Source organism: Populus trichocarpa, chromosome 1, assembly GCF_000002775.5.
Source record: "Populus trichocarpa isolate Nisqually-1 chromosome 1, P.trichocarpa_v4.1, whole genome shotgun sequence".
NCBI classification, from domain to species: Eukaryota; Viridiplantae; Streptophyta; class Magnoliopsida; order Malpighiales; family Salicaceae; genus Populus; species Populus trichocarpa.
The window spans coordinates 43,272,444-43,284,521 of NC_037285.2; the positions used below are offsets into that span (position 1 = coordinate 43,272,444).

The 12,078-nt window shown below is 29.4% G+C and overlaps 1 long non-coding RNA gene across 1 annotated transcript; it reads left to right on the forward strand.

Moving 5' to 3' along the window:
* The first annotated feature begins 1,069 nt into the window (after window positions 1–1,069).
* LOC127904890 (uncharacterized) lies at window positions 1,070–5,392 on the forward strand. The gene is made up of 3 exons (XR_008058320.1): window positions 1,070–2,223; window positions 3,545–3,601; window positions 5,158–5,392. It is a non-coding gene; the product is annotated as an uncharacterized LOC127904890 (long non-coding RNA).
* The last annotated feature ends 6,686 nt before the right edge of the window (window positions 5,393–12,078 follow it).

Sequence of the window (12,078 nt, forward strand, 5' to 3'; positions counted from 1 at the left end):
GCTCGAGCCGGCCCATTAATGTACATTACCAAGTAAGTTAAGTGTTTATCGTGCGAAAAATATTGTATATTTTTTTGTGGACATCAAAGCTGTTGTTGAGCTGTGCTACTAGGATTCAATGATGATGGTCCTGTTGTCAACAGAGATTGGTCCTACAGCCAGCGGTAGCTATCAAATGGTTTAGCAGGATTCATCAACATTAGGTTCTGCCCAAGCAAAACCCAATTCTTTAATTTTTTTTCCCAATTCTTTAATTTTTTTTCTTTTTTCTTATTTTTTTCATATCATATACGTTATATATTTGTATTATATCAGAGAAGTTTTTACCAATTAAATCCATTACAAAACAATTCATAAATATTATAATATAATATTATTCTAGGCAATATTATCAGGATATAGGTTCTGGCTGCGTAGCCAGATCTAATAATAATGAGTCATGCTGCCTAGCAGAATCCAATACTGTCAAGTCATGTTGCCCAACATTGAGCCCTGCTGCCATAACGATCCAATAAAGTTGGGCACTACTGCCTTGCAAGATCTAGTAGCGCTGGCCAAGTCTGTTTCATTCAAAATTTAGGCTTGTAATTTGCTCGAAGTAAACTGGTTGACCCGCCAAGCAATACTCGGTTGACCCGGCAAAAACCTAGTAGAGACCTTTTTTTATATATATGTTTTTCCTCCTACCCAAAACCCCTATTTCTTCATATTTTTCAATTGGTTATTAACTCATTTCAAAATTTACTATATATATACTAGAAGAATGTTTTATTTTTTTAATGTAAGATTTGAAGCCTTTTAGTATATATACTTTATGTTCATAAGAAAAAAAGTTATGTTTTCAACATGTAAAGTCTCTCTCTACATGGATTCTTTCTTAATTTTTTCATATAAAATAATATACACATCAAATATTTTGTTTCAATTTTTTTGGGTGACCCGGGGCCTTGGACGGGTTTGTTTCATTCAAAATTCGGGTTTGCCATTGACCTGGAATAAATCAATCGACCCGCCAGGTCAACCCAAAACTCGAGTGAACTGGCAAAAACCCGGTAGAGTCCTTTTGTGAAACCCCTGAAAATTTATAATTTAAATATGTAGATGTGTAAACGTAAGACTGAAAGTGGTAATATTTCAATGAGTGATGGAAACCAAGATTAGAAATAATAGATAAATAATGATATATAATGGAAGAGATGACCTTCATAAAATGAATTTTGGTTTAGAATTCATAAGGACAGAGAAACTGGTAACGTATTTTGATGGATGAAATAATGAGAAAAATAACAAAATATTTTTTTAGGAAATAAGTGAGGTAATAAAGAATACATTATAATAAATGATAGTACAATGAAGAGGGTAGGACTGAAGGTGCAAGCACCGCTTAAAAATCAGTGATGTTATTTTGAAACGATAATAAGCTCGATAAATAAATAAAGGTGGAAATCCTAAAATGAATACATTTCAAAATAATTAAACAACCTTAAACGTTTAGAATGATAATTGATATGATTTTTTTTATGAAGATTGAACAAGAAAAATCTAGATTGTTTATGAAAAGTTATGAACTGACCACTTTTACATTAGGAAGTAGAGCTCTCAATCCAATCGTCGGATCGGGATGAAATTTTGTATGAAGTCTATTAATATGTTTTCCTACCTTGGTTAAATATCTCATCCCAATCAGAGTTTGGTAAAGACTAGCGATTTAAACAGAAATAAACCAGATAGTTTACATGAAAAATAAAATAAAATACATAAAAGCATGAAAGAGGGACAAAATTGTAATTATGAAAAAAAAGGTGCCTATAAAACTGCAAAGAGGCCACCAGTTAAAAAAAAATAGAGAAAAGCGGATCAAGGGAGAGAGCTGCAGATTTTGGAGCTCCGGTGGCCATATCTCTGGAATAAACCGTTGGAGCATGCTTATTTTTGGATATGTTGTTCTAATTACACTCCTCTACTAACTGACCGGAGCGATTGGAAGGAACATAATCCGTTTGATAGAAATCATCATCTGTAATTTCATGGAAAACAAAAAGGAAATGCACCTGCAGGGCAGTTTGGTCGCCGACCAATTTCTCTCTCTTCCACCGTTGGATCATGCTTATTCTTGGATATGTGGTGCGCCTAGATGTTACCTTCATTCTGGATGGTGGAGACCGGAAAAGTTTTCTCCGGCAAGGTTTCGTGCATGTTGAACAGTAGCTCGTCCATTTTCAGGTAAGCTTGGTTTTCTTCAGATATAGGGAGATTTAACCGTTGGATCATTATGATTTTGAGATATATTATGCACAACTCTATGATATGTAGTCTGACAGTTGGGTTTGAAACAATAATCAGAGGTTGATGACTTATTGCCTTTTGAATCTATTGCTAGTTTTGGCAAAATATAGTAAGGTTGATTAAATACATGTTTTGATGAAATTAGAATTGTGTGGGTGTAGATTTTATGGAAGATGTAATGGTAAAATATGTTCTTGTTATTAGTATTATTATAGATTAATTGTGTATTCTTTATATGAGGGGAAGAATGATTATTGTGTAAGAATAGTAAGGAACATTGCTATATGAACATGTTGATTGAATAGAACATGTTGATTGAATAGAAAGCTAACTTGTTGGTTGTGTGGATATAAATGGGGTGGAACCATAAAGAAATTGAAATGAAAGAAATTTGAAAAATAAAACATATTTAAAGCTAGCCATAAGTGTTTTTAGCAAATGGTTAGTTAATGAAGGTTGTCATGGATCCCAATTAGTAGGGTGAAATTATTGTTGTGATAATGATCTGAGAATATTAATTGTTAAGGTTTGCCGTATATGTTTAATCGCACGAGGAGAAAGCGAAAGAAAATGAATAGTTCATCATGTTTTTGTATTAATAATAATAATAATAATAATAATAATAATAGGAGAAATCTCAAAAGGAATAAGTTTTCTTATTTTGGTCTAATCTTGCTATATTGTAGAGGTAGGGAAATTGTTTGAATGTTTTGCTTTAGAATTGGTTTGAATTTGTGATTTAATGATGCCAAATGACCTTGGATGATGTTGATTTTGCATGAAAATAAGTTGGAAGTTGAAAAGGATTTTCAAGGAATGAAAATCCTCGTTGTCCAAAATTTTAGCTATAAAGAAGGGGCTATTGTGATTGTTGATTTTGAGCCTTAAAACAAAATAATTTGGAGTTGGTTTCTTCATAAAAGTTGTATCTCTATGTTTAGCCTTTCATAGAGATAAATCACGCCCAAAACTGAGTTTTACAACTTTAGTTATGATTAAGATACTAGATAGTGTTCTGGGTTGGTTAAGCTTAATTGATCGGAATTAGACAAATTTTAATCGTTGCTTGGAATTGCTATTGAGTGATGGTTTTGATAACAAAATTATAAGAATGAATATAAACATTAAAATGAGTAAGAGTATGAGATCTTAAAGAAAATTCCTTGTGATTAGTTTGAGAATACTAGTTGAATGAGAATTAAATGAAGATGTGATGTTGGTTGTATTGTTGATAAAAATTGAATCCCTGGTGCTACAGGGAAAGCTGTGGGGACTGGACAATTGCATGGAGTGGCAGCACGTGCACCTATTCTAGGTAGGTGATTCATCACCTTATTTTGTAATTATTAGTTTTTCTTAAATATTTGTGTTGTGTGTTTAATTGATGTTAAAAGAATGAAACAAATGAATAAGTTGAGTGATTATTACAAATGAGAATTATTGGTAATTTAAGAGAAATTACCAAAATTATTTGGCTAACAAAAGAGGTTAGCTGGGTGCTGGGTAATTCGTATGGAATTACCGGATTGATTGTGGCAACCAAGATGGGTTAGCCAAATTTCTTGGGTAATTAAGAGAATTACCGGGTATATTGGTTAATAAGGAAGTTAACTGGATATTGGGTAATTCGTATGGAATTACCGGATTGATAACAAGAGAGGTTAGCTGGATGATAGGTAATTCGTATGGAATTACCGGATTGATTGGTTAACAAGAGAGGTTAACCAGATTTCTTGGACAATTAAGAGAATTACCGAGTTTATTGGTTAACAAGAAAGTTAACTGGATATGGGGTAATTCATATGGAATTACAAGATTGATTGACTAACAAAAGAAGTTAGCTGGAGATTGAGTAATTCGTATGGAATTACCATATGTATTGGTAACCGAGGAAGGTTAACCGGGTAATTATATGAAATTACCAGAATTATTGGCAATCGAGATGAGTTAGCTGGATAGTTAAGTTTTGAAAAGATTATGTGAATTAATTGATTGAAGTTAGAAATAGCAAATTCTAAATGTTATGAGTAAAATAATTAATAAATGATTAACATATTGAGTAAATTAATTAATGTGGTTATTGAGTAGACACAATGACTTGGAGATTGGAGGGGAATTGATAGATAATTGGTTACCATAGTGTTGGTGGCTAAATATACATTACAATGATACTTAACACCATAATGATGGTGGCTAAGGGCATAAATTGATACTTGGCACTGTGATGAGGGTGACCAAGGTTATGTGAAGGATGCTTAGTGACCGTAGTGTCGATAACTAAGATTGTGTGCAAATGATACTTGGCAACCGTGGTTACAATGCATATGATGTTAATAAGAAAAATAAAAGGGGTTCGGTACGAATGGAAGAATCAAATGGCATTGATTAGCTATCCAGGTTTGGATTGCTAATGGTATCGATGAAGTTTCATCGGTGCCGGTATTTCTTAAATTGATTAGTCTAGCCTAATATTAGAAGACTAATGATACTAATGAGATTTATTAGTTTAAGCGATTACCTTCTAGCAACAGATTCAGAAAAGGGAAATATTGATTATTTATTCCAAAAGAATGAGATAAGCTAATAATACCAAGAGAGGAATATCTTGGTATCAAGTGAGAATTGATTTATAAAGAGATGGTGTTCACAAACCGTTGAGTTGTGTTGAGATTTTCAAGATGGAATTATTCTTGGCAAATGAGATAGGATATTAGGTGGATATTGGTAATAGATGGAAAATATATGTTGTACAAGAGTTTTATGCCTAATTTTATATATCAAAAAGAAATTCCGTACAGATTATTGTCTGCCATTGTTATTGCTTGTTACTATCTTTTATATTTATGTGTACATGTTAATTTCTATTTTCAGGTCCATCAGGGTCGCGTCAAGAGTAATGCTAGTTTAGATATCTTTTGCTTTTGACTATGTAAATTATAAAACTTGAGATGTAATATTAATCCGTAAATTTGAATGTATGTCTTTACTCTAATGGTTTAAACTCTTAGTACCTATTTGACCATGCATATTTATAATTGAAATTGAATCTTTCATTTGAACTATATTATATGATGTTATTGAATAAGATGTGTTGTGTTGATGATAATGAGTTGGGTGGAGACCCAGGATGATTGGGTCGTGATTTTGAGTTATGAGATGTGAGATATTAGAAGTGTAAACAGGATATATGTCGATAACTTGGGACCTACCAGTATAGAGGAGACTCTGCTGAAATTTTGGTAGAAATTTTGGTGGAACCTGTATATCACAAAAAAAAAATTACCTGAAAATTTTCAATATATCGCGAAAATGAATGTAGAAAAATCGGGGTTGTTACACCTTTTTTTTTCAAATGTGTTTTTTCTCTTACGTAGAGACCCCCTTTTTTTATATTTTTCAGTTGGTTACTAACTCATTTCAAAGTTCACTATATAAATACTTGAAAAATATTTTATTTTTTCAATGTGAGATTTCAAACCATTTAGTATATATACTATATGTTCACAAGAAAAAAATTTTGTTTTTTCAACATAGGATAAAAATCTTTTTGGTTTAAATACTTCAACTTAGAAGAATAAAATAGTATATTTCCAATGTGAGATAAAAAACCTTTTGAGATAATCTTTTAAACTTAATTGTTTACAACATGTATAACCTATATACACATGGATTGTTTCTTTATTTTTTTCATATAAAATATTAAAACATCAAAATTTTTTTTTTATTTTTTCAGCTTGACTAGAGCCAACCCGTGTAACCTGAAACCTGAAACCTGGCCCCTTGACCGGATCAACCTCCAGACCGGGTTTGATAATTATGGTTGTGATGGAAATATAACTTTAAAGAATGCAATTGAAAGGAAATAAAGTGATGTGACCAATTAAAAATCTAAAAACTGAAAAAATAGATAAAACCTCCTCTCTTTTGTTTTGTTCACGGCATCTTTTAAAAAAGTATTAATTTTTTTGTTATGTGTTTAATTTTTGAAGTGGTTTTTTTGGTTTATCTATGGTTATGTTTTTATCTTTTATATAGATAAACTATGTTTTTAAAAATAAAAAATATTTATTTTTAGATGATATTCTTAACATGTGTAGCCTTACATGTTATTTCTTTTTTCTTTTTATTTTATTCAATCAATTTAATATTCTATTTTTCAAGATTTAATATCTTGATATATATTTGTCTCTCAATTTTTCAAGTTTTGTTTTTAGGTGTTATTAATAATTTTTTATTGATTTATTAAAACACATAATTCGTAGTTTATTTGATTACATGTGTACATAAACGTTTTAATTTGTTATATTTTTTGAACTACCAAAATACATTGAAAAAACTTGAATAGATAATTTTTTATAAAAAATACAAAAATTTAACCCGCGGTGGAGCGCGAGTCACGTAACTAGTTTTTGTGTTATAACTTGTTTGGGAAATGTTTTTTAATTTTTTTTTAATAAATATTTTTAAAATGTTTTAAAGTAATTTTGATTTGCTAATTATAAATTAATAAAATAATGTATTTTTAATTAATAAAATAAGTTGCATTACGGTACCAAATACATGCGTATTTCTTTTCCTTGATTTGCATCCACTTCTTGTGGGTTTTATAAATATATTGAAAGTTATTAAAACTAGTCTCACACGGTCATTGATAAAAACAACAAAGGACTTTATCTGCTTAGTTTGCAAACATCCCATGTATACGTAGCTTTGGATCACCTTTCCAAAATGGTTTTATTCGTCCCAATGTTTTCAAAAATAATTTACACGTTAATTTAGTTTTTACGTAAATCAAGAAATATTTAATTCAATTAAAAAAATAAAGATGTTAAGGATTCAAATTTCGTTCTCGCTTGCTGCTAGGTGTGTTTGAGATTATGGTTATGGTAGCGGTTTAAAGTGTTTTTTGCTTATAAATGCATCAAAATAATTTTTATTTTTTAAAAAATTATTTTTGATATCAACACATCAAAACGATCCGAAAACATAAAAAAATATTTATTTTTTTAAAAAAAATTAAAATTTAAGAAAACATAATTTGTACTGCGTTACCAAACATACCATAAATGGCTTGGCTTGGGTGTTGAGAAGCAGGATTACTTGTGTTATCATCTCAAATTTAAATCCATAAGAGGTAATGATAAGAAAAAAAAAAATTCTCATCAACATATCAATTTAGATATGAACTAGTTGAACACTCTGCTACAGGTAAAAAATAATTGAATGTAAGAAAAAAATATTTAAATTATAGAAAATTATTTGACTGTGCTATTAAATTTGATCCAACGAGTCAATTTTAAAACTTTATTATCTGATTCTTTATCTAGATCAGATTTAAAATCAAACCATGTGAAAATTGCCTATTCATGATCTGATTAACTTGATTAGTTAAGAAACAACCCGATCAACTAGTAAAAAAATTTAAAAATGAAATTACGATCGAAATATTACCTTGAGCATTCTTATTTTTAAAATTGTTTGTAAGTTTTTAAACTATAGATTTTTTTTAAGTATATGTGGTCAAAATAAAACTTTAAAACCAATAAGTTAGATTAGTTATTATCATTTTTTTCAAATTTAATATGTAATTATATTTATTTAGTATAATATATTTCAACAAACTAAATGTTAAAGAATGAAATTAAAAAAAAAAAAAAGATATAGTAATGGTAGTAGTTAATTATTGTAGATAAATACATATAATTTTCGTATTATCAAAGCTTAATTATTAGCCTAATAAATACAGTAATTTATAAAATTTTATTTATAAAATTGTTTGTAAGATTTTTATTAGAAATATATCTCATCATATAAATTTAATAATTTAGAAAGATATAATAATGGTAGTAGTGTTAATTGTTGTAGAGAAATATATAGAATCTTCGTATTATCAAAGCTTAAATATTAGCCTAATATATCCAATAATTTATAAAGTATTAGTTTGAAAATTGTCTGTAAGATTTTTAAACTGTATATTTTTATTAAATATATTTGGTCAGAATGAAACTTTAAAAACAATATGTTAGATTACTTACTATCATTTTTAAGATTTTAATATGTAATTATATTTATTTAGTATAATATATTCCATCATATCATATTTATATCTTGATAGATTAATAATCTATATCTTCACCATATATTAAAAATCGGGCCACAGTACAAACTACAAATATAAATCACCATATTTATATATAATATCTTCACCATATATTAAAAAGAAAAGAAAAGAAAAAACTAGTGTTTAGTACAAACTACGAAGACCACAGTATTAAAAATCGGCCGTAGAGGTAACTTGGCGATCTGCTCATAGAGGCTAGCTGTTTTTTGATTAATCCAATCCACTCTCGCTGTTCAGTTGGACCTGGTTTTGCTCTCTTTCCACTTCCAAAATGTAAGTCTTGATTCTTAAGTCCAATGGGCCAGCATGAGGACTCCAAAGGTTTTATGTTCAAACTCCAAATCCAAAAGAAAGAAACAAAAATCACATACTTATAATTCATAAATCAAAGAGAGGGATGAGGTCTTACCAAGGATCTATAGGCCCAGATTTTCTCACTACTTCTTCTTCTTTTTCTTTTTCTTCTTGTTTTTTTATTTTTATTTTATAACTGTAGATTTTCGGGTGGTTTGCACGCACCTTAACTAATTCTACAAGGCTCTAAAATTAACGACGAGATAAGTATCCATTAGCCCTGAAGGAACTCAAACTGACAATCATTAGAAAGTAAACCAAACGTCTGATCAACTGAGCTGCAATCTTTCTCTCTCTCTCTCTCATGCTTAGTAGCTTATACATACATTACATGATATATAAACACATTTTCTTTCTCTCATTCAATCCCTATAGTGTTTACATGATATATAAACACATGCCTTGAAGTTTTGCACTTAAACCGCTAGTGGAACAAGCATTAATTTGAAAACAGTCTGACTCTCACAGGGTTTTCTCTACAATAACAAGCATGAAAACCTGACCTTCAAGCTAAGTACGTCCCTTCTTCCCCATTGATAAAAGCCGAATCAACCTCCTACGTACACCAACCACAGTCACACTACCTAGCTCCGAAGTGGGAGGAACTAGGACTCACATTCATATTCTGAAGCCATCCATCCTGTAGATCTTCAGAAGATTGTCACATAAAATCGTGGAAAATAAAAGATAATAACAAGGATTGGATATTCAATTTCGATTCCCATTATCGTTAGGAGCAAATAATCTCTTGTTTGAACCAAGTCCATGAATCAAATTTGGTTTAAGATTTACCTCACGCCTGTGGTGGATGGTTTGCATCTGGCTAAAGGAGTGGTCAAGTGAAACGGTCCTCGTACCATATTGTTATATAAAATCGATGCCCTCCCTTGCATTTTCAAAACCATCTGATAAAACTTGGGCCAGCTGATCAGATCACCAGGCCCATAATCAGAACGGTATTTTTGCTTGAAAAATAGCAGTCGTAGCAATGTTGACTGGACTGTTATTGGCTATGGATTCGGTCGATGTTTCATATCCCGTTTAGAAATTCAGCTCAAATACTATTTCATACAAAAAATGATTTTTTTATATTTTAAAATTATTTTAATATAAAAAATAAATTTTAAAATTTTTAAAAATAACCATATAACGTATAATCAACACCAAATTTGGATATAATGATTATGGTTAAGTGACGTGCCATTAAAGTGGGGATTTAAGCTAGAGAAGAATGGCGTCACCCACGTGATGCCTTTGCGCGCCAGACAATGCAAGAAGCCATTTTGTTTTGTTGCGTCGCTTTCATCTTCGCGTAACTGTAATCCATATTCTCCCTCGATCTTCTTCTTTTTCTTCTTTTTTTTTTTAATATAGATTTTCAATAAATTTATATGTATCTTAATTAATTTTACAAATTTTAAAATTAATAATTATAAAAATATTAAATAATAATTATATTAGTAACTATAAAACTTAAATATAAAACCACAGACAAGCAAATTCTCCCTCAATCTTTTTTTAAAAAGAAGAGATAAATTAGATATTTTTAAGAAGGGTAAAGAAATGTTTTTTTTATTTTCTTTTTTCCCATTTATGTAAATGCTTTTTGTACGTTGTACCTTAATTCTATTGAGAAAAATGAGAGAATAAAGAAAATCACATTTTCTTTTTATTGATTATGATGAAATTACTAATTGATTCCAAAAGTTATCTTATAATACAAACAATATTTAACGTAATACATTACCTTTGTATGTGTATGTATGTCACTATTATCGCAAAGAAAAGAAAACGAAAAAAGAAAAATAAAAGTCAAGCAAAGCACATAAATTAACAAAATTCTAAAACATACGGGGTTTTACTGTAGCAATTTTTAGTGTTTATAGTTTTTTTTCTAATTTAACCCTTAATCTTTGTTTCTCTTCAATTGTGTTCTTGTTCTTCTATGCCCGGATACATGGCTAATTTATCAAAAAAAAATTCAGGAGTGACAAAATTGAAACATATGGGACGGAAGTGTAAAACAAGGAGGAAACGGGTGTTGGTTTAAAAAAAGAGACAAAAGTGCACTTTAATCCTCTTATTTTTTAAATGATATTTTTCGGTTCCTAAATATTTTAAAAATTCAATTGTGGTATAATTTTTTTTATTTATTTATGATTTGAGGTAGGAGAGAGAAAGTACAAGATTCCAATAATAGAAGAGAAAATGTTGATTGAGAAGGATAATGACTATCAAAATAATTGATATTGATATTTTTATTTTATGAGAAATTCTTTTTATAATGATCAATTAAAAATTAATTTATTTGGGTGTTGAACACCCCTGACTTAAATTTTTTTTTTGGACGACCTGGTTGTCGTAATTTGGGTAGAGTAGGTAAAACATTTCTTGGTTTTTTTTTTCCCATAAAAATCCCGCCCACCCCATACAAAAAAACAATTAGCAGTCCCAGGCATGTGGGTTGCTATAGGGCTGCATATGTGAGCTGTTTTTTTTTTTTTTTTTTTTTTGATGTTTTGGATTTTTTTTTAATTTGATATTTTCTAATTGGTTTTTTTTATTTTCCTTTTTTTTCCTAGAGTAATCTTTATTGATTTTTCTTGTTTTAAGTTTTTCTAATTTTATTTTTTAATATTTTATTGATTTTTTATTGGGTAACGTAATTTGTTTAGATTTGATATTTATAGGTTTATCGCGAATTTAAATAAACAACTTGATATTTAGTTGGTTCTCGATTTTGCGATCATCTATTTTTCTTATCATGTAATTAAATAAAAATAATATAAAAAAATTATTGAATCCGATTGAGTCCTTGACCCGGGTCATGAGTTTGGCTGGTTAATTTTGGTTGGTTAGGAATAGGGCTTAATAATTTATTTATGTTGCACAAACAATTCTTAATTTATTTAATTAAATACATGTATAAACTTTTTTAATTTATGATTGTGATTTTTTATATTAAAAAATACATAAAAAATACCAATTATTTAATTTTTTATGTTAAAAAAAAATATATGACGCGCGATGAATTGCAAGTCGAGATAGCTAATGCTTTCCAAATCCTGTACTTCTAAGTTTTACCACCACAAAGCCTCGTTTTGCAACAACCTTCTACCCATAGAAAGTGAGAATAAGTCACCAACACTATATTAATGCTTGTTTAAGTTGGATAATTTGAAGAGTTAATTTCATGATGAATGCATGGACTGAGAGTTCCAAGACAAAGGAATGTCCTTAATTTTTTTCAAGCTTAATCAAAGTGTAAATCACACTTAATTAGTAGTTCCTGAAAGAGTAGTAAAAATCATGCTTAC